Genomic DNA, 22,810 nt, shown 5'->3' with positions numbered 1-22,810 from the left:
ACGTGAAACTGAGCGCACGAGCACGAGCGCAAAACCCCTCCCTGCCTCCTCCCCCTAATAAATATGATAATGACTCCACTTTGGCAAAACCAAACGAAAAAGCAATGGCAAAAGCAAGCAAAAAGAGAAAATTCACAGAATGTGAATTGGAGGTGCTCCTATCGGAGGTAGACCGGTGAAAAACTGTGTTATTTGCAAGTTTGTCCTCCAGAATTAATAGCAAAAAAAAAAAAAAAATAGAGTGGGAGAGTTTAGCTGACGTGGTTGACGCAGTGGGGTTTGAACATCGCACTGTGAGCGTATTAAAAAATAAATGGTCTGATATAAAGGTGCAGTTTAAGAGGAGAACAGCGGCGCACTGTCAAAGAGTGGACCGAACAGGTGGGGGAACAGGGGATGCTGAACTAACACCCTTTGAGGAAAGAGTTACCTCAATTGTGGATCTACTTTACTGTCTGGAGTATTATCCGTGTCTGTGGGAGACACAGATGTATTAGAGGAACACTTTGCTGTGGTGGTATAGCAGCAACCCACCACTCTTATCAAGGCAGCGCCACCGGCATTTCAGCTGCTCAATTGCCCGCTCCAAAACTGACCGAGTGCCTGCCACCTTGGAGCCTCATCCCAACCATGCTGTTTTGGAGGATGAATTAATCATGGGTTGACCATGGCCACCTTGCCACAGTATTTGTTAAACATTTATTTGCACATTTATTGAATAGAAATGTTTTCGATACACGTATGCAAATTAGTCTTCAGATGGCGTCTTTATAGCAATGTGCTTGCAGTAGATCGCTCCAATTACATTAGGAAAACTGGCGGTCGCTGCAAATTGCACTTTAATGTTTGGCTGGTCAACTGCATGGTATGAAAACCTTATATACTTGCTAGACATGCGGATGATCCCGTCCCATATAGCTGGCATGGCATGGCTCAAAGATACTTTGTAGTGTGCAATTTAACACAATTGCCTCTTGGAGTTGCCAATGGAAATAAAACAGACTCAAGAAATGCACGTACGCCAGACATGAAGTTGGCGTGGACCAACGCACATTCTCATGTTCATTTTATCGTTAGTAAATCCAAACGTGAGCGTGAAATCTGGAGTACACAAAGTTTTGAGCGTACACATCGTTGATACATGAGGCCCCTGGGAGTAAGTAAGGTATTTGTTCTTGTATTTACATAAATGTTATAGTTCAGCTTACTTGACAATTTTAAGGCTGTCGGTTTTCTAATATTTTCCTAGTAATGTGAACACTAATAACAATTTCATTCATTCATTTTCTTTTTGGCTTAGTCCCTTTATTTATCCGGGGTTGCCAGAGCGGAACAAACCGCCAACTTGTCCAGCATGTTTTACGCAGCGAATGCCCTTCCAGCCACAACTCATCACTGGGAAACACCCATACACACTCATTCACACACATACACTGCGGACAATTTAACTTACCCATTCACCTGTACCAGATGCCTTTGGACTTGTGGGGGAAACCAGAGCACCTGGAGAAAACCCACTCGAACACAGGGAAGACATGCAAACTCCAAACAGAAACACCAACTGACCCAGCCAAGACTCGAACCAATGACATTCTTCATGCTACCCACTGCGCCACCGCATCACCCACTAATAAGAATTTAAAACAACTAATTATTTTAAGTCAACAGTACTGAAGTTTACTTTATTAGGAAGTTGGAAATACAAACTGTTTTAAGTTATGCTCACTTAAAATTAATACACTACTTTGAAAAATTGAGGATTTGCCTTAAAATTTCTAAGTAAGGTCAACTTATTACATTTTACAGCGTACACTGCTGCATTATTACATTTATTTTCAGTAAAATAAAAAGCCCTACATTGAGCTTATTAGTACACTTTTGTTATTAATTAATTAAATTGACTAATTTCTGGTCCAGTGTATAACACCCGTGCAAGTCAGTTCTACGTTTTTGAGGAAGAAACCCCTTTTGCTTCTCTGGATGCGGCTGTAAACTTTCAAGCTGGGAGTGAAACAGTGAAAGCAGGGCTGCTGGATGTATTTGGTTTGATCAATAATGGAGGACTCATCTGCTGATGGAGGCGCTGAGAGACCTAGACAGCCTCTAATGAAAGGGCTTGATTGATGTTGTGCTCTGATGTGTCTGTGACAGCAGCCAAAAAGCCTCACCTCACGCAGCTCCACCCACAACTCACCAGTGTTCACATGCAGATTCACACAATATACTCGCAGCCATTCAACAACTCGTCTCTGCCTCTGACCTCTGTTTGCTTCGAGCGTTTGGTCCCATGAAGCTTATTAATAAAGTATGGAGTTGTTGGTGAAGTAGTTTAATATGCTGGGTCTCATCATCAGGATCTTTCATTTGTATCCTCGTGCTCACAGACCGAATTAATTTTTAGTTGCATCTTCGGATTCCAATTATAAGCCTGCTACTGATGGTGGTTCAGCGTAGTTAGGGCAAACAAATAAAAGAAAAATTGTGCTCTAAACTAAATGTACTTAAGTGAAGCTATATGTTAACTCTCACTAGTGTATAAAGGTAGTGACAAATATATAGTAAAAATGCTTTTATGTTAACCAGTTCAACTCTGCTGTTATTTTGAGATTTCTGCCTGGATTTTGCCTACCCAAATTTAAAAGCTTCCCAATTCCACATGCAGAGGTGTAAATACAAAAATTTGTTATAATTTTAAAGAAAACTCTTTGAATTTTCGTAAAACACTATTGAAAGTGTTTAAAATATCTATATATGTTGTCTATCTTATAATAAACACCTAAAAAAGAGGTGTTTTTTGTATTTTTTTTATAAGCTCAAATGAACTTTTAGGTTCTGTGTGGTCTAGGTTGCTGTAATGAATTTTGGTGGTTCCTGCACATGTCTGTTATCATAGGAAAAAAGAAAAAATGTCTCTACCATAATCTATGCATATATATATTTTTATGCTGAACCGTTGCATTCCATGCCAAACCGTGCCAGAAAGCAAATCGATTTTATTTTAGAGGGAAAATTACCAAAATGTAGTTTTATGATTAAAAATGATAGGAAGGGAAATATATTTAAATCTCCATACATAACAGAAAAATAAACAATGATAATGCAACAATAATAATATTGCTTTTGTGTTATAGTTGCATTATTATATCCATATATCCGTGCCTGGATATAAGATGTTGTGGACAGTGGCGTGTCTTTATTCGATGTGCAGCAGGAAAAAAAAGTCTTCCAGCAGTGCACGTACCTGTTGGTAAAGTTCTCTCCCGGATAAGAGTGAGTTTAGGCTAAGTGCTACCAAATAAAGCTCTGCATGCAATAAACTCACTCTCAGTCAGGAGAAGTAAAGGTCTCATTGCCTAGGATGTCAATCAAATTAATCAAGCTCTTGCCACGAATAAAATAATAGGCTATTTCATTATTTTAAGATTTTAATACGGGTTAGTAATTTTATTTTATGGTTAATTATATTAAAGTCAATGAAATAATTGTTTTAATAAATAAAATAGGTACGTAAGAATGTGGTGGGCCAGTGAAAAGCAGCTGTAATGTATACTGTTTAATAATCTATAGAAAATTATGTCATAAAAAATAATAATAATAAATAAATAAATAAATAAATAAATAAAAAGCAGCATTAATTCCCACCCTCTCATGGTAGGTATGCACAGTGTGTAAAGCCGTACGGCTGCAGGCGCCACTGTTTATGTAGATGATGTCTGATGTTTGAGAAAATAAAAGGGCTCACTAGGGCTGCACGGTGGCGCGTGGGACACAGACTAAAACGAGAGATGGGTTTGAAATACGGGAGACACCTTGGAAAAACAGGAGTGTTGGCAGGTATGAGATAAAACAAAACTGTGTCTGTCTACATTTCAGGCAACAATGCAACAAAATGTTATTATTTTGAAGGGGGGTGATTCTTTTCTATAGCCACTGTATATAGTTTTCAGAATGAGCCTGGTTTGCATTTTTCCAATAGGACTGATTCAGGAACAGAATGACACTTGTATTAGTTTGTTTTTAAGTTTTTCCCCCCGTCAGACTTGTGAAACATTAATGCTGGTGTCAGCATACAAGACAAAACCAACTGATCTCTTTTAGGAACACACACACATACTGTGATCAGACAGTGTTCAATCTGACATGGCAATGAGGAGCAATCAATGTGAGTGCTGTAGAAGCCTTCAAGGGCACGAGCATACAGAATTGGCCATCCAGGATATGTGTCTGTCTTGAAAGCAAATTTCCTTGAGTAAATTAGATGTTTTCTGCCTTCACAGTTTGAAAGAGTTTAAAATGTATTAATCTTGGCTCATCAAGCTTGAGATCTTACTTATCAGCAGTGTTGGGGTACTTCATTAAAGGCTGATTTATACTTCTGCGTCAAACGCCGGCATATGCTACGGCGTTGATGCATAGCCCTTCGTCGTGGCCGTCGGCGTCACTGACGTGCACCTCTTAAAAAATGTAACTACACGTCGGAACGACGCGTAGCGCAAGCTCTGTGATTGGTCGGCTTGGTAGCGCTGACGAGTCTGGGCGGGACCAAGAGCCGCGCGAATGGCGCGAGCTGGACGCAAGCCCAATGGAGCGATTGTTTACAAGTGTGGAGTCCCGTGAAGGAGCTCCGGATGGAAAGTTTTGTTTTGTGTTTACCTCATAGTTAAAGTTGTTGCACGTCCGCCGGTTCCTGCCTCAAAATGAGTGAGTTTGAGCCACTTGTACATCCAGGAAGTGTTCAGGAAAAGCAAAAGATCAGAGAAGAAACTCGACACAGAGGAACATTAACACCTCACTGCCAACTAGTGTTTTGGAAGTGTTAATGCAGACCGACAGAGACAGCGCGCAGAAGTATAAATGCACAGCTACGTGCATTGCATTCGTCGTGGGTCACGCCGGTCACTTGACGCAGAAGTATAAACCAGGCTTCAGGCTGATTTATACTTCTGCGTCAAACGCCGGCATATGCTACGGCGTTGACGCATAGCCCTTCGCCGTGGCCGTCGGCGTCACTGACGTGCACCTCTCAAAAAATGTAACTACACGTCGCAACAACGCATAGCGCAAGCTCTGTGATTGGTCGGCTTGGTGGTACTGACAAGTCTGGGCGGGACCGAGAGCCGTGCGAATGGCGCGAGCCCAATGGAGCGATTGTTTACAATTGTGGAGTCCTGTGAAGGAGCCCCGGATGGAAAGTTTTGTTTTGTGTTTACCTCATAGTTAAAGTTGTTGCACGTCCGCCGGTTCCTGCCTCAAAATGAGCGAGTTTGAGCCACTTATACATCCCGGAAGCGTTCAGGAACAGCAAAACAGCAGCGAAGAAACTCGACACAGAGGAACATTTATACCTCACTGCCCACTAGCATTTTGGAAGTGTTAATGCAGACCAACAGAGACAGTGCGCAGAAGTATAAATGCACAGCTACGGGCGTTGCATGCGCCGTGGGTTACGCTGGTCACTTGACGCAGAAGTATAAACCAGGCTTTACAAGTACCTTGATTTATGTAATCAGATTATTTTTTGCCAAGTAAATAATAACGTAAGGCATTCATTTTTTTATTTCTAAGGAAATTTAAATACAGAATTGGCCATCCTTGACTCATCAAGCTTTAGGTCTTAAGCTGTTGTCACATTAGGGTTTGAGCATGCAATATTTTCGTGCGGCGCAGCGAAAAGGTATGGGATTAAACAAGATTATTAGACATTTAAAAAAGCGAGCGATTGCTCCATGTTTTAAATTTCTGTCCAGAGAGGTCATGTTTTGATCATTGATTGGTATTACGCAGTCAAGTGATGCGATTTCGCAGGTCACAGTTCAACAAGCTTGAACTTTGCACTGTAGCAACCTGCAAAACTTGACGCATGACCTCGCGTTTCCGGTCTGACGTATTCGCGTGTGTATGAATGGAAGTCTATGGGAGGAAAAGCCCAGTGTGACCGCAGTTTTACTCATAAGCACTGTTGAGGTACTTCATTACAAGTATAATGTAAATAATAAGAAAATATAAATGCTGAATTGATCATCCAGTACATGTATCTGTCTTAAAAGCAAATTTCCTAGAGTAAATTGGATATTTTCTGCCATCACAGTTTGAGTGTTTAAAATTGATCAACCTTGTCCCATCAAGTTACTTGATTTATGTAATCGGATGACTTTTTAATCTAGCAACATGAATAAATGCATTAGTTTTTAATTTCTATGGATATATAAATAAAAATTGGCCATCTTTGGCTCATCAAGCTTTAGATCTTACTCATGAGCAGTGTTGGGGTACTTCATTACAAGTAACTTGGACTTATTTAATCAGATGACATTTTGTTAAGCAACTAATAAAATAAAATGCTTACTTTCTAAGAAAATTTAAAAACAGAATTGCCATCCAGTACATGTGCCTGTCTTAACAGCAAAATACCTACAGAGTAAATTAGATGTTGTACGCCTTCATGGTTTGACAGAGTTTAAAATTTATCAACCTTGGCTCATCAAGCTTGAGATCTTACTTGTGAGAATTGTTTGGGTAATTTATTCCAAGTAACTTGATTTATGTAATCAGATCATTTTTTGTTGTGTAAATATATAAATAGCAACATAAAATAACATCAGCCATTCATTTTTATTTTTTAAGAAAATATAAATGCTGAATTGGCCATCCAGTACATGTATCTGTCTTGAAAGCACATTTCCTAGAGTAAATTGGATGTTTTCTGCCTTCACAGTTTTACAGGGTTTAAAATTTATCAACCTTGTCCCATCAACCTTGAGATTACAAGTAACCCGATTTATGTAATCTGATTACTTTTTAATCTAGTAATTAATATAATAAAGCATAAGTTTTTTATTTCTAAGAAAATATAAATACAGAATTAATCAATCTTGGCTAATCAAGCTTTAGATCTTACTCATTAGCATTGTTGGGGTACTTAATTTCAATTAACTTTTTGTCAAGTAACTAAAATAACTCCTTTGCTTTTAATTTCTATGAAAGATCTTTAAGTTATTGAAGTTACTTCTCAAAAAAATGCAACAGGTGCCACATTAACACTTCATAGTAGCAAAGAGCTTAGAATGACCAAGAGGCGACACTCAAAAGAACGTTCCCAGCAACAGCCCCGGGTTTCACCATTTTGGAATGAAAGTGATCTGCGTTCCATTGGATCTTATTGCTGTTGCGATGGCTGACAGCTGCTTTGTTTTTATATATTTATTTAAAAAGCACATTAAAGCTGAGATACAACCTGAAAAATGACAATACAACACATTATCACAACCATCAGCACTTTTAATAGTTTATTTTACAGCCTTGTAATATGCTGTTGTTCTAGGAGAGTTTTCATTCCAAAACGGCTGCCATCTAGTGGCTGTTTCCCAAATTGCACTAGAGTGTCGCCTCTTGGTGGATCTATGGCTGTTTCTCAATTCCAAGAACGCAGAGAACGGACTTGTGTTCTTGTGGAGAGCGGTCTTGCCAGGTGTCCTCGGAAGAACGAACTCAGGAGACCGCAAGGGCAGAGAACGCGTCCTTTGAGAATTGAGATGCTGCGTTCTTCCTGATGGTCACATGACCTTCACGTGTTTTAAATGGTAAATTATTTAAACATTACAGCCTTCATACAACGATTTATGCTTCTTTCCCCTTTTCAAAATATATATATTTTGCATAAAAACATTATAAATATATGTTGCACAATATAAATAAAACAGATTTTAATACGAATTTCAGCAAACAAACACGCTTAATGTGTTTATTCCTTTATTAAGATGTTCATGTTAATGTTTACTTTCACCGTTTCATTTAGGGAAACTCCTGAGGTAAATAAGTGATATCTCTGAAATTTAATAATGAATCTAAATAAAATGCTGCGCTTCCCACCTCCAGTCGCAATGACTTCTGGGACTTCCAGAGCGAGTTTGGCGCTCAAGTCTGCATCAGTGCGTCCTCGATATCAAGATCACATCCGGAAAAGTTTCACGCGTCCTTCGTACTTGCGGTCTTGAGTATTGGAACTGAACTTAGGCAGCTGATGATGACGTTGCACGAGAACACGAGGATGCAAGACCGCTGAAGAACGCATATTGAGAAACAGCCTATGCCAGGGGTGGGCAAACTCTGTCCTGGAGGGCCGGTGTCCTGCACAGTTTAGCTCCAACTCTAATCAAACACACCTGCTTATAGATTTTCAGTGATTTTGGAAACACTGATCACCATGTTCAGGTGTGTTTGATTAGTGTTGGAGCAAAACTGTGCAGGACACCGGCCCTCCAGGACAGAGTTTGCCCACCCCTGATCTATGCTGTTTGATAGTAGGGTCTCTGACTGTGCAGGTCTGATATGCAACTATATGAAACTTTTGGTTGAAGTTATTGCTGTCAAAGGAAGGTCAACCAATTAATAAACCCAATGATTCATACTTTTTCCACCTTGCACTGTGAATGTTTACTTGCTGTGTTCAATAAAACGTGAAAAATATATAATATTTGTACGGTATTAGTTTAATACCATGTTTTTTTATTACTATGATCAGAACACATTTTCTGGGAAATTTATAACCATATTCAAGTAATTACAAAGGGTTTATATACTTTTTCTAGCAACTGCACTGCAACACAGTACAATACTGCAATATATACAACATGCATATATATATATATATATATATATATATATATATATATATATATATATATATATATATATATATATATTTTTTTTTATATATACAACAGTTCTGTGGTTATCAAATCTGATTGGCTGATAGCCGTGCGATATTCTGTAATATCAGAACTCCTACAGCCTCTTTAACCTTTGTGTATTACTCCGCCCACATACAGCCAGCAAAAAGCAGACACTACAGATCTAAAGTTTAAAAGATGCTTGCTCAACTGTTTAACTGTCAGCTTATGATTTGAATCCTGAAGAAAGTAGTTCCTTATACAAAAGGGTTTTTGAGACTCTCCATGTTTGATTTTGTTTTTATATACACAATTATGCCGTCAAACTGTTGTATAAACGCAATCCCACACGAGTAGCAGTGCAATATGGCTGTATGGCCTCCCACCAGTGCCGATATACAGCCATATCGCACTGCTATTCGTGTGATATTGCTCATATATATATATATATATATATATATATATATATATATATAAATATATATATATACATATATATATATATATAAATATATATATACATATATATATATATATATATATATATATATATATATATATATATAAATATATACATACATATATATATATATATATATATATATATATATATATATATATATATATATATATATATATATATATTTTTTTTTTTTTTATACACACACACACACACACACACACACACACACACACACACACACACACACTATGAAATAATAATAACTTATAATAACTTGACTTCTAGTTGATCATTTGGAAAAGTGGTCAGCTGGTGAGCATGAAAAAAAAAAGCATCACATCGCCTTCTAGCGTTCATTTTACCAATCTTCCTTCTCAACTGCCCTTCTCCCTGTCTGCTGTTCACTTTCACTTTCGTCTGCTACTCCCCAAACCTCTTCACTTTCCCCTCCGCCATCCAATGCCCCACCATCCCCCTCCCGCACTTCACTTTCGTCCGCGCACAAATTAAGCACTGCATACGTACCTCTGGCTACATAATTTGTGATATCCAGAAATGTATATAGGGGTACGTTTTCAGAATGAGCCTACGTTGGACTGCACAAAACAGAAAAAAAAGTGTCTGTATAAGCGCACTCCCATAGTTGACAAATGTGCTTTAAAGACATTAAACTATTCAACAAACTCAGAATAGCTAATGTCGACAAGCAACTACTAAATTATTCTAACACTTTGAATAGAGAAATAGAGACACAAACACACAAACAAAACTACAGAACTTGTTACTAAATAAATAGTTGAAGCTGCTTGAATTGTTTTACAGACTGTAAGTATGATGGATTGTTGGAGAAAATAATGCTGGATGGACTTTCCCTTAATATTTCAGACAGTTCAATGCTCGTTCATGGTAGTGACAGTTGAACTGTGCATTATCAAAGACAAATTCTAAAAAAAAAAGAACTTGTGTGTTGTTAATGCTTGAGAGATGCTTAGAGTTCTGCAGTGTGAAATATGTTTGGACTTGTTCACAGCCATTGAACAAGCAAGAAACAGGGCAAGGGACGGTTCAAAGGGGACCTTCAACAGACCTGCAAGAATTTTCAGCAAGCAGCTATTTTCTTTTCAATTTCATGTTTCTTTTTCACTGCAAAGCAACACTTGTTAGCTTGTGCAAGTGCGCATGCTACAGCTGTATCGGAAATTGCCCCTCATTCAATGTTCCCCACATTAGCCCACTAATATAGTCCACTTGAAGGAGTTAATGAAAACCAGTGGGTGAATTTGAGCACCGATTGCTTTGAACGTTTTGTTTGTGCTTTGCTGGTTGATGAATCCCTCAGACAGATTAGATGTTGAACTTCTAGGGCAGACGCTGTGATAGTCATTTAATGCCTCATTCACACTAGCAGTGACTTTGTAGCTGCCTGGCCAGCCTGATCTCAGGGAGAAACGTAAGTATTTTGCGTATTGTCAGTTTAGTGGCTAATTCGTACAAATTCCTACGAGCTCAGTCGTACAAAAATGTACGATTTTAAAAAGGAGGCATGCTGGATCAACTGGTTTATACTCCACGTGTTTGCTTGAGTGCACACGACGAATGTGACGTCATCACGGACTTTGTGGATGTTCGCTTTGGGTGTGCTGTGGTGGTCGCATGCTCTTTTTTTTGAGACTTGAGCGAACAGTGGGCGCGGCGCCACGTTTGATTTGAGTTGAATATGAAACACTCTGAAGAGATTTTGGCGGAAACAGAACAACAGAACAGACATCTTTATGAACCGTGATCATAGAGATAACCTAATTATCAATAATTATTGGCTAGTAATTGCAACAGCAGTGGGAAAGAGAAAGTTTTTGTTAAAAGGTTTGGAAAAACCTGAAGGAGAAGTTTGTTAAAACCAAAAGAGGTGATGGCAAAATGAATGCAAATTCAAATGGCAAATTTTTTACCATTTAGTAGGTACAACACCTGTTGTGTTTTTTAATATCTACACCTATCACAATCCTAAACCAACTATTTACAGCAACCTGTTGTGTTTTATTAATGTCTACACCTACAATAACTCTAAACTTGCCATTTACAGTAACTTGTTGTGTTTTATTGACGTCTACACCTACCTTTTACAGTCACTTGTTGTGTTTTGTTAATGTCTACACCTACCTTTTACAGTAACTTGTTGTGTTTTGTTAACATCTACACCTACCTTTTACAGTCACTTGTTGTGTTTTGTTAACGTCTACACCTACCTTTTACAGTCACTTGTTGTGTTTTATTAACGTCTACACATACCTTTTACAGTAACTTGTTGTGTTTTGTTAACGTCTACACATACCTTTTACAGTAACTTGTTGTGTTTTGTTAACGTCTACACATACCTTTTACAGTAACTTATTGTGTTTTATTAACGTCTACACATACCTTTTACAGTAACTTGTTGTGTTTTGTTAACGTCTACACCTACCTTTTACAGTTACTTGTTGTGTTTTATTAACGTCTACACCTACCTTTTACAGTCACTTGTTGTGTTTTATTAACGTCTACACCTACCTTTTACAGTAACTTGTGTTTTATTGACGTCTACACCTACCTTTTACAGTAACTTGTTGTGTTTTGTTAACGTCTACACCTACCTTTTACAGTCACTTGTTGTGTTTTTTTTTAATGTCTACACCTACTTTTTACAGTAACTTGTTGTGTTTTATTAACGTCTACACCTACCACAACCCTAAATAACACTTGGATGGAGAGGGTGCTTGCTGCAGAGTCGTCTTCACTTTCTACTATATAGTGATCTCTGTTCAAAAATTTTAGTTTCAACATTTCTTCATGTTGCAAACATTGTTCTCTAATTTAGATCAGTGTTTTTCAAAAAAATAAAAGGCTTTTGTTGAGACATGAGAAAGTGTTAGTGGTATTGCTGAATCAAAACTTTTTAAAATCCTGAATCAATATCGAAACTTTTGCACGCTGAAGTATTTCTTTTAGAAAGGTAATGTTATGTTTTAAAACTATTTTAGTCATGCAAAGCTTGTGTAGATTCTGATGTTTTACCAATGGGTTATATGATCAGAAGTGTTGTTCAGCCACAGGCGAAAGATTGATGTGATTTCATAAACTTTCTTTTACAGCAACGTTTATGTCAGAGGTGGGCCATATTCGGCCCGCTTTCATCCGGCCCACGAGGGAGTTTTTAAAATGCTGCTTTTGAGTAACATAATGAGAGATTATTTTGTTTTATGATGATTGATAAGCAATGATAAATATAAATAGTAGTGCAAATGCATTTGACTTAATAATAACCAGGGCTTGACATTAACTTCTTTGATCACTAGCCAATGTGGCTAAAAGTTTTCCAACATTACTAGCCACTCGCCATTTTCACTAGCCACAATTTTGTTGTTGGGAAAATATTTTTATATGCATAAAGATGACTCTGACATGCTAAAATGACTTGATTTAGATTTTGTGGAATGTCCACATGCCTCCTCATTCATTTCACTTTTTGTGTATGTTGTGTTTGAGCTTGCTCAGTGAGCATGAGCACATGGGTCATGGTTTCATAGTGTTGTATTACAATTAGTGTTATTGTAAAGGATTTACCAAATTGATCTCTAACCACACTAAAAATGAATAATTATTTCTTAGCCACAAATTTTAAATAATGTGTCAAAACGAGCAAAACAAAAATGAATACTATACTTTTTATTTAACAAAACATTTCATAAAAGAACTACTGACACCAGTTAACTACACATAAATGGGAAGTTAATATCCAAGGCCTATATCCTGTTTAAAAATGGTTAAAGCGAAAGTAACCAGTGCTGCTTACAAAAAGACCAATCTGGAGCTCTTGAAAACAGCAGAACTGTGGTGCATGAGGAAAGTAAAAAAACATGCAACTGCCTTAATTGCGTTAATATTTTTTAATGCGTTAATTATTTCAAATTAATCGCATGCGTTAACGCACTAATTTTGACAGCACTAAAAGTACTTAAAAGTACAAATGACATGATCTAGTGCACAGGTGTCAAACTCAATTCCTGGAGGGCCGAAGCCCTGCACAGTTTAGTTCCAACCCTGCTCCAACACACTTACCTGTAGGTTTCAAACAAGCCTGAAGGACTCATTTAGTTTGATCAGGTGTGTTTAATTAGGGTTGGAACTAAACTGTGCAGAGCTGCGGCCCTTTTGGAACTGAGTCTAGTGGGTTGTCGACTGTCCTCTTTAAGGTGCGTGTTCGTGATATCAGGAGGCCTGGCTTTGGGTGGCAGGGGAGGGACTGTGTTTTCAAAGATATTATTCTAAAGGTTAGCATTTTGGCAGATCACCAACTGCACCTTTAAAAATAATTTGGGAAATATTTGAAAGAGAAAAAAATACTCACAGGAGGGCTAGAAATGTTGACTTCAGCTGTATATAATCTCACCTTGAGTTGTATAAAAGAATTCTGGGTGGTTGCTAGGGTGTGATAAGATGTTGTTTACAGGCCCTAGTGAGAAGAACTCATTCTTAAGTCTCTGATGCCAAGACTTGGTTGGAAAAAAATACTATATTTTTATATACACCTAAGAAAAAATACCTTCTTTCTTTTCCAGCCTGCGCTCAAATGCCTTAAGTGTTTGTAATACCTTCTCTCCAGCTCCGCCGTAAGCTCCTGTCGGTCAAGAGAACTTTTCAGTTTCGCTCTGAGCACTCAAAACCTCTCATCGTATGCCGTCCACGAAACCGCAAAGTAAGAATGTGAAGAATGAGGGAGTGGAAAAGTTGCTTGCCGTTTATTTATTAATCGCGCTGTGCTAATACAAAGCAGCCCGGCCTCCGTTCGCTGTCCATTGTAGACATGCCTACGGCGTAGATCTGAGCAATATAAAATATGTATAAGCATTCAAAGTGAGACCTGAGCTGCCAGTCTTGCGGCAAGCTTTGGGTGCATCTCCACAAATGAACCACCCACACACAGCTGTCCGTCAAAAGAAGCGGAGTGGTTCAGCGGCTCCTCGCACTCATAATCCACATCGATATGCGGAACGAGGACTGACCAATATGACTGAAGGATGTGTGAATTTATTTAGCTGCTTATCAGATGGAGAGGTAAATTTGAGGACGTTACTTGCGGTTCCTCTGAGCTTGAAGAAAAGCTGGGGGGCATATGGACAGGGTCAGAGCTCTTCAGCTTATGTAAACAGAGCAAAGCCAATTAAAACAGCTTGTTTTTCATTGCCTTTATTTACACATTCATGAATTCACAAGTTTGAGAATTAATATAAGCCAGCTCCATGATGGATTTCTTGAGTTACACAGAAATCACGTGTAAGGCTACAAGGATAGAAATCATCTTTGGGAAATGTTGAACATGGAGGGCTCTATTTTAATGATCTAGGTGCAAAGTCTAAAGCTCATGGCACAAAAGCATTAAGGTCATGTCCGAATCCACTTTTGCTATTTTAAGGATGAAAAAAGATGCTTTGCACCCTGGCGCATGGTCTAACAGGGTTGTGCTTATTCTCTTAATGAGTTATGGGTGTGCTTTGAGCATAACATGCATTAAACCAATCAAAGTCTCATCTCCCATTCCCTTTAAGTGTTAGTTGTGTCGCACTATGGCGCATTTTCTATTTACATAACAGACTTTGTAAGTGGAAAAAACTAAGCACTTCACTAGCAAGAAAACAGTTAAACCAATGCAATCTCACAGCAATTCGTAACTTTTTGATTTAGTGGCTAATCTGTATAGATTCGTACAATCTAACTGGTACAATTTAGTACAATTTGCTCATTACCCAATGACGGTTGGGGTTAGGGGTGGGGTTGGGTGCCACACCTCCTTTTTAATATCATACATTTTCGTACGAACTTTTACGGATTCGTACGAATAAGCCACTAAACTGACTAAACGTAAAATACTAATGTTTCCTCGTGAGATCAGGCTGGTTAAACAGATCATCTGCAGTGCCAGGTTAAAGAACGAGCCTTCTCCATTTGGCCTCTTTACTTTCTCTTTCTCTTTACATTTACTCTTTAATAATTTACTTTTGTGGATAAGGAAATGGTGTTGAACGCACTCTACTGAAGACATCCGTTAGCCTACATAATTAATTTGCTTGGTGGCTGCTAAGGTGTTCTAATTGATTGCTAAGAAGCTGCTAGATGAATGCTAAGGTGTTGCTAGGTTGTTGCTAAGGTGTTGCTAGGTGGTTGCTAGGGTGTTCTGATTGGTTGCTAGACAGTTGCTAAGGTGTTGCTAGGTGGCTGCGAGACAATTGCTCAGATGTTCTAGGTGGTTGCTAATGTGCTGCTAGATGATTGCTAGTTGGTTTCTAAGGTGTTACTAGGTGGTTGCTAACAAATTAGCATGTTTCTAGCATAAATTAGCATATTAGTACCATGGTTCTAGTATGAATTAGCATGTTGCTAGCATGTTTCTAGTATAAACTAGCATGTTGTTTGCATGAATTTAGTATGAATTAGCATGTTGCTAGTATATTTATAGGCTGCGTCCGAAACTGCCTACTATTTAATAGGTACTGCATTTGAATTTGAACGTACTATGAATGTAAGAAGTAAGAATGGAATTTGAATGTACTACATCCACCACTTTGTCATGGTCACATGACCTTTGTTCCTATTCATGATTTCTCTTGCGGGGCATCATGGGATGCACACTTCAGAATCTCGCCAGAAGTTGTAAATCATCCGGGTACATCTCACATACTGATTTTCGAATTGTATGAATTCGGACATACTACTCGACTCGCATACTGATTTTAGCATACTGTATAGTATGGAAGTATGCGGTTTCGGACACAGCCATAGTATGAATTAGCATGTTGCTAGTATGTTTATAGTATGTTGTTAGTATGTTTCTAGTATGCATTAGTACATTGTTAGTATGAATTGGTATGTTACTATGTCTAATGTAAAGTCAATGACAGTTTTTTTTTATAAAGGAACTCTATGGGACAGTTGCTGTAAGTGGTTGCTAGGGTGTGGCTAGTAAGCTAAAAGGTGATCAGTGATCAGCAGATATTTAGTCTAAGTTAAATGAGCCAAACCTTAAGTCTGTATGACACCCTGACGCAATGTTATGAGGTCACAAAGTTTGGTCCAATTTTAAGTCATTTTTTCAGAATCAGTTTTCAGAAAACCGCAAGTTGGATCAGTTGGAAAAGATATAGCAACATACTATATATTCAGTATAGTATGAAGGTTTGGAGTGATTGTAGTATGAACGGTCTAGGAGGAGATGCGTTCCTAAAATAGTCGAAGAAGAAGACGGAGGAATAATATGTTTATGTAGTATAACAGTATGTTGGCCTTCTCAATCCACCATAATTAAGGGTACACAGTGTTATTCCTTGGCCAAACATAATTTTTTTCCATTTAGTTCAGCAAGATGATGGTGTAAAATGATCACTAATCTTTCCTGTTTTATCCAATTGAACAAGTCCATTATACTTACAATAGACTGAACTTAAGTGCTTTTAAAAAAAATGCAAATCTCAAATTTTTGCTTTTAATTCATCCAAAAATGGTCCCCAATTACTTTTATCAGACGTACCTCACTGAAACCTTAAAGAAAATAAGGGGCAATCAAAATACTGCCACGAATGCTGTTGATTGTGATGAACCTTGAATATACTATTAAAGTAATGCATGCTCATCACTGCAGGTGCTGATTGGCAGTTTCATTTATTTATTTAGTAGCTCTGGTGATGTTACGTGTATGAAAGTTTTATTAGAAGAGTTTTTTTTTTTATTCCTTTCAGTTTATAGTTGATCAAATTGCTGCTAATGAAAACCGCCTTGATATTTCAGAGCTATAAAAATAAAACAGCTCAACCGTTTTCAGACACTCTGATGCACATGAAGGTCCCTGAAGGACATGCAGTCTAACTCCAATTGCCATCTCTCATGGACCTGTCCATCCTTTATTTGTTTCGTTCATAGTATCTTGTTACCTAAATGAACTTGATTATCAGAGGGGCTTTCAGAAAAAAAGGTTGACTTTTCTGGAAACCCATCTGACTCTGCGATCACCAGATGTTTCTCCCGCACTAGATATCTCTCCCTGTTTGATCCCTGAGAGTGGAAGTATCCAACAGGGAGAATATGAAAGGCACAGATGCTATGTTTGAACTATCAAAGTGGAAATATTATTAATGATCTGCTGTTAATGGTGTTGCACATTCATTTAAATCTGTGCTACATGAACTTGTGTTTCACTCCACGCTCTTCTAAAAGTACGACTAAGTAAACTAATGCAATGTGATGCTGAAATAGTTTGGAAATACTTGATTTCAGTGGAACAGTGGTCATTTTTCCTATAAATATTAAATAAACCGCTGCTTCGTGTTACAAATGATGTTTCTCCTTTTACTTTATGTAAACTTTCTACGGTCTCATTTTGGTATCTTTGAGGAGTTGTTAATTACATGACACACAGGTGAAGTTTGTGGAGGAATATTTACCTAGGAACAGTAACTGACAACAGGTTGAAATCTGATTAAAACACACATAGAATTATTAATCGAGGCTCATGAAAGACAGTTATTCTTAAAGGTGCACTAGGTGATCTGCCTAAATGCTAACCGGTTAGCATAATATGTTTGAAACACAATCCCTCCCCTGCCATCCAAAGCCACGCCTCCTGAAATCACAAGTGCGCACATTAAAGCTGACAGAGACCCGCCAGATCATCTCACTCACCAGTTAGAAAACTTTATAGCAATAATATAATACAGATGTTAATATAAGTGTTACATGCCACCTTTTCTTCTGTTTTTCAGCCAGTTTCTTAAACTTTCCCCCTTTATGAGCAAAAACTTTTGAAAGTCTATAAAAGCTGTTCAGCATTTCTTATTTTTGCCGATTTAAACAATTAAAGAGTTCAGATGCAAAACCCTCTAAATTCATCAGACCTCTTGTAAAAAAGCATATCCTCTGATAAGGTTCAGAAGTATCATTATATATGTACTGAAAAGGTTATTAGCTAATAAATAAAATACCTTTTTTTCCAAAATTGTCACTTTGGACAATTCCAAACCAGCAAAATCCACGTCTGCTTTTTATGCAAAAACCTCTAAATCAGGGCTATTCAATTGGCGGCCTGCGGGCCGAACCTGGCCCCCAAAGCAATTTGTTCCGGCCCTCCACATAGTGCAAAATTTATTTAGTTCAGTGGAAAAACAGCCGCTATAGTTATAAATTGACGTGCGTCTGTTCAATATACAGCATGAGCTGCAGAAGCTGCGCAGAGAGCGAGTCACCATAAGCGAGTGGCGCGAGCAGGGGATGCAATGATTAGCTGATTTCACTATTAACTGAGCTTTAATTCGTCACAGTTCATTAATCGTAAAGGCTTCTGAACGCCCCATTTCTGTTGCACGGAACGAAATGAAACTGCTGCAATTAAACCAATTAAGTTGCTAACTGTGGGCTAGGTTAAAGTTCCAAGTATGTACACCGATTAGGAATATGGGAAGTATCATGGTCTAAACAGACTCAGGAAACACTCTACCTGATTTAAACATATCCCCCCCTTTTTAAATTATATTTATTTATTTAATTCTTTTATTTATTTATTTGTTGAAGGGAATGGGTTGTTGGGAGTGAGAACAGGGGGGAGGGGTATTTGCTGTTGTGATAATCTGTTGTGATATACAAATTTAAAAAAGTAATAAATATATTGTACAAAGTATGTACACCGAGACTAATACGCACGCACAGCGGATTAACTATAGCAGCGGCCATTCCCATATCACGTCTTTTCCGCTTGCAAGTTTGTTATTTCTAATGTAAGAATATATGACAATATGCACGCACAAGCGGAGCAACGCCCTTACGTCTTTCTGGGCGCACACAGTAGAAAACATCTCACGGTAAGAGTTATGCGTGCCTTTCAGTGCAATGTAAAAAAAAAAGATATGTTAGACGAGTTATTATTAAAATGATTATGTATAAATGAACACAGATGGCAACAGCAGTTAATCTAAATAGCTACTTACCTAATATAAAGCTTGAATTACATTAGAAGTGATAACTGTGAACCTGTCATTATTCGGTAACACTTTATAATAACTACACACTATAAACCATTAATTAAGCATTTGCTAGTGAATTTTCTAGTGAATTCATTATTTTTTAAGCATTAACTCTACATTAATAAACATTAGTACACAGTTTACAACTGCAGCTACAAATGCTGTATTCTTGACTTACAACCACATGTATAATGTGCTCAATAATTGCACTTTCATACTTTGTTAATGATTTATTTTTCATTACTAAACGAAGTATTGCATTATTTACAAACCAGTTGTATTTAAGAGTAGTTGGAGGTTTTTAACATAATTCAGAATGAGTTAGTAAATGATTAATAAACTATTGAAGTCAAGTTTTATACATCTTATTTTTCAGGCATATATTAATGGTTACTATGTATGTTAACAAATGCTTTATTAACTCAACTTCATGCAGTTTTGTGACCTAATCTAAAGTGGGTACTATTTATGCTTTATAAATCCCTTATAAATGATAATTAAAGGTTTGATACCAAATGAACAATAATCATTGCAATCTTATCTAAAAAGTCAAATTATTGTAAATATTAAACGTTGCTGAATAACAGGAGTGTCAAAATACGACATAAAATTGTATAAAACAACAATAATATAATAATTTAACAATATAAAAAGATGCAATGTTTAAACTGTACAGTCATTTTATTTTAGATTAGGTTGCACAGATTTACTTTTCATTTGATACAGTTTGATTTGTGAATCTTCAAATGAATAGAAATGAATAATGTTGTTAATGTACTTCTTTCCTTTTTAGAATTTAACTGACTCTTTAATTGTCATTTATAAGGCATTTATAAAGCAAGAATAGTCCTCACTTTAGATTAGGTCACAAAACTGGATGAAGTTGAGTTAATAAACCATTTATTAATACATTCGTTAACTATAAATCTATGCCTGAATAATAAGATATATAAATGTTGATTTCAATAGTTTATTAATCATTTACTAACTTATTCTGAATGATCTTAAAAAAACACCAACTATGCTTAAATAAATGGTTTGTAAATAATGCAATACTTTATTTAGTAAAGAAAAATTAACAAAGTATGAAATTACAATTATTGAGCACATTATACATGTGGTTGTAAGTCAAGAATACAGCAATAATAGCTGCAGTTATAAACAGCTTACTAACGTTTATTAATGTAGAGTTGATGCTTAACAGATAATGAATTCACTATTTGCTAATGCTTAATAAATAATTCATAGTGTGTAGTTATTATAAAGTGTTACCCATTATTCTTCAGACTATATAAACGTACAACCAATATCTATAAATGCTGCATCCCCAATTGTTTTGCAGTTTAAAAAAAAAAAAAAAAAAACATGTGTCTGAATGTAGAAGCGGCCAATGCACTGCTTTTGTTGTGCTCTGAAATATAACATTTGATTATGTTTGTAAAAAAGAAAGGTCTATTGTACAATGCACTGATATTATGTAGTTTCAAAGTACAATGTATTCACATTTTAATGTAGAAAAAGCCAACGTGGTGTCTTGAGGAAATATACAGCATATTGGAACAAGACAGTGTATTTAGTTGAAAATGAAGATGTCATTAGAAATTATTTTACCAAACATAAAACACATTACACAAACCACCTGAAATTTAAAATATATAAATCTGTCAGGTAACTGGTGGTTCATTCTGCTGTGATAAACCAGAAGAAACAAAAATGAATGAATGAAATCTGTAAAGTAAGTTCATTAATCAATAACATTTAAACAGGCATTAATTAAATCTTAACAATCTGTTGTCATTTTTAATATTTAGGATTTAGATTAAATGCAAGTTGAGCAATGTCAACATTGCATACATTGTAAGCTAAGCTTGGTAGATTCAAATAAAGCTTTAGTAGATTCTGTCTTTCCTGAAACGCAGTTAATGTTTAATGTATTGTAAATCGGACTCATTCAAAGTAGCGTCGCTGCGCAAAAACACGTTATGAATGCATGCTGGACTTCCGACTGTACATTGTGTTTTCTTTTTTTTATAATGCAGTTTTGAGGTAAGGGATGTTTTTATTTGCCTGTCACTCACAGGCTTATCCAGTTCATCAAACTCCGTCTTTTAAAATTAAAAGCAGAATAAAACAGTCTCCTCATAAAAGCCAGTGAATCAGCACTCTGCTACATTGAAAACATATAATTCGATTCGCGCTTTTGATTGGTTCTCGGGATATAACGGTTTTCACTGTCAAAGGCAAGTAGCGTTTAGAGGCTTTTGCCAACATACTGTTATTTCTGAATGCGCTGACGCTGGGATTTCGATGATTTGAAGAAAATCTATTTGTTATTAGTGTTCTACGTGCCTAAAGCATTCACTCAATGTTATTATCGCATTTTTGGCAGAATTTTTTAGCGGCTTTTGCATCTGAACTCTTCAATTATAAGCAACATAAAACTGAAAACTATTTTGATGTTCTGATAATGATTCCTATGTAGAAGGATCACTTCCTGCATCTGAATTTCGCACATCATCAATGACGTTATGTGAAAACAACCAGCCTGATCTCACGAGGAAATGTTAGTATTTTACATTTGACAGTTTAGTGGCTAATTTGTATAAATTCGTACGAAAATGTACGATTTTAAAATAGAGGCGTAGCACCTAACCCCAACCATCATTGGGTGATGAGCAAATCGTACTAATTTTTATGAATTAGATCGTACAAATTCATACGAATTAGCCACTAAATCAAGTTACGAATTGCCATGAGATAGCGTTGAAACAACCTATAGCCTAATTTTTTTTTTCGATTGGCAATGAGCATTTTGAGTGCTGTTTATGCAATTTGAGTACCTTTCATTTTTCCAAGAGTGCTCTGAGTACCTGAAGTTGGAAAAAAAATTAAGAATACTTATTCACAAGACAGCCGATTCAGTTGTTGCCTAGCAACATAAAAGGTAAGATGCACTGTTCTGTTGTAAAGTCAACAGCAGTGCAGTGTGCCTGTGATTAAAACAAATGTGGAAAAATATTGGAACTCTGACTATATTAATTATGAAAGTGTAAGGATGGCTATATCTCTCCATAATATTAAACCCTGAAAACTGCTAAGCAACTCCACACGAGACAAGACCACGAGAATGGTCAGGCACTAAAACAATACACTTTCTAATCTGAGAAGAAGATCAGCTAGGAAACCAGTTGTTCAGGTTGTCTCGATCATGCATCCTGAGCCCCCCTCTCTGCCCTGGACTTCACCTTCTCCACCAGAGCAGCTCCACACAGAATGTCTAAGTTTTAATATGGTGTATCTTATTCACAGGGCCGGATTAAGAACACATTGGGCCCTGGGGCTTAGCAAATCCAAGGGCCCCCCTTCTATTTTTTTTTTACCTCACAAGTGTGTGTGTGTGTGTGTGTGTGTGTGTGTGTGTATATATAAAAAATTATAGTTGTTATTATTGTTATTATTATTCATTTACTAATTAATATTATTATCTAATTTTACACTATTTGATTTATATTTGATTATTATATGTTTTTTTTTTATATTTTATTAAAGGCCTGCAGGTACAAAACTAAGTAATGACATAATATGAACTTTAAAGTTCAAACAGGCTGCAAAAATCAACAAAACAAACAAACAAACAA

This window comes from Danio rerio, chromosome 2 (assembly GCF_052040795.2).
Source record: "Danio rerio strain M-AB ecotype USA chromosome 2, GRCz13ab, whole genome shotgun sequence".
Lineage (NCBI taxonomy): Eukaryota > Metazoa > Chordata > Actinopteri > Cypriniformes > Danionidae > Danio > Danio rerio.
The sequence above is the reverse complement of the archived record's forward strand: the minus strand, read 5'-3'. Positions refer to the sequence as shown.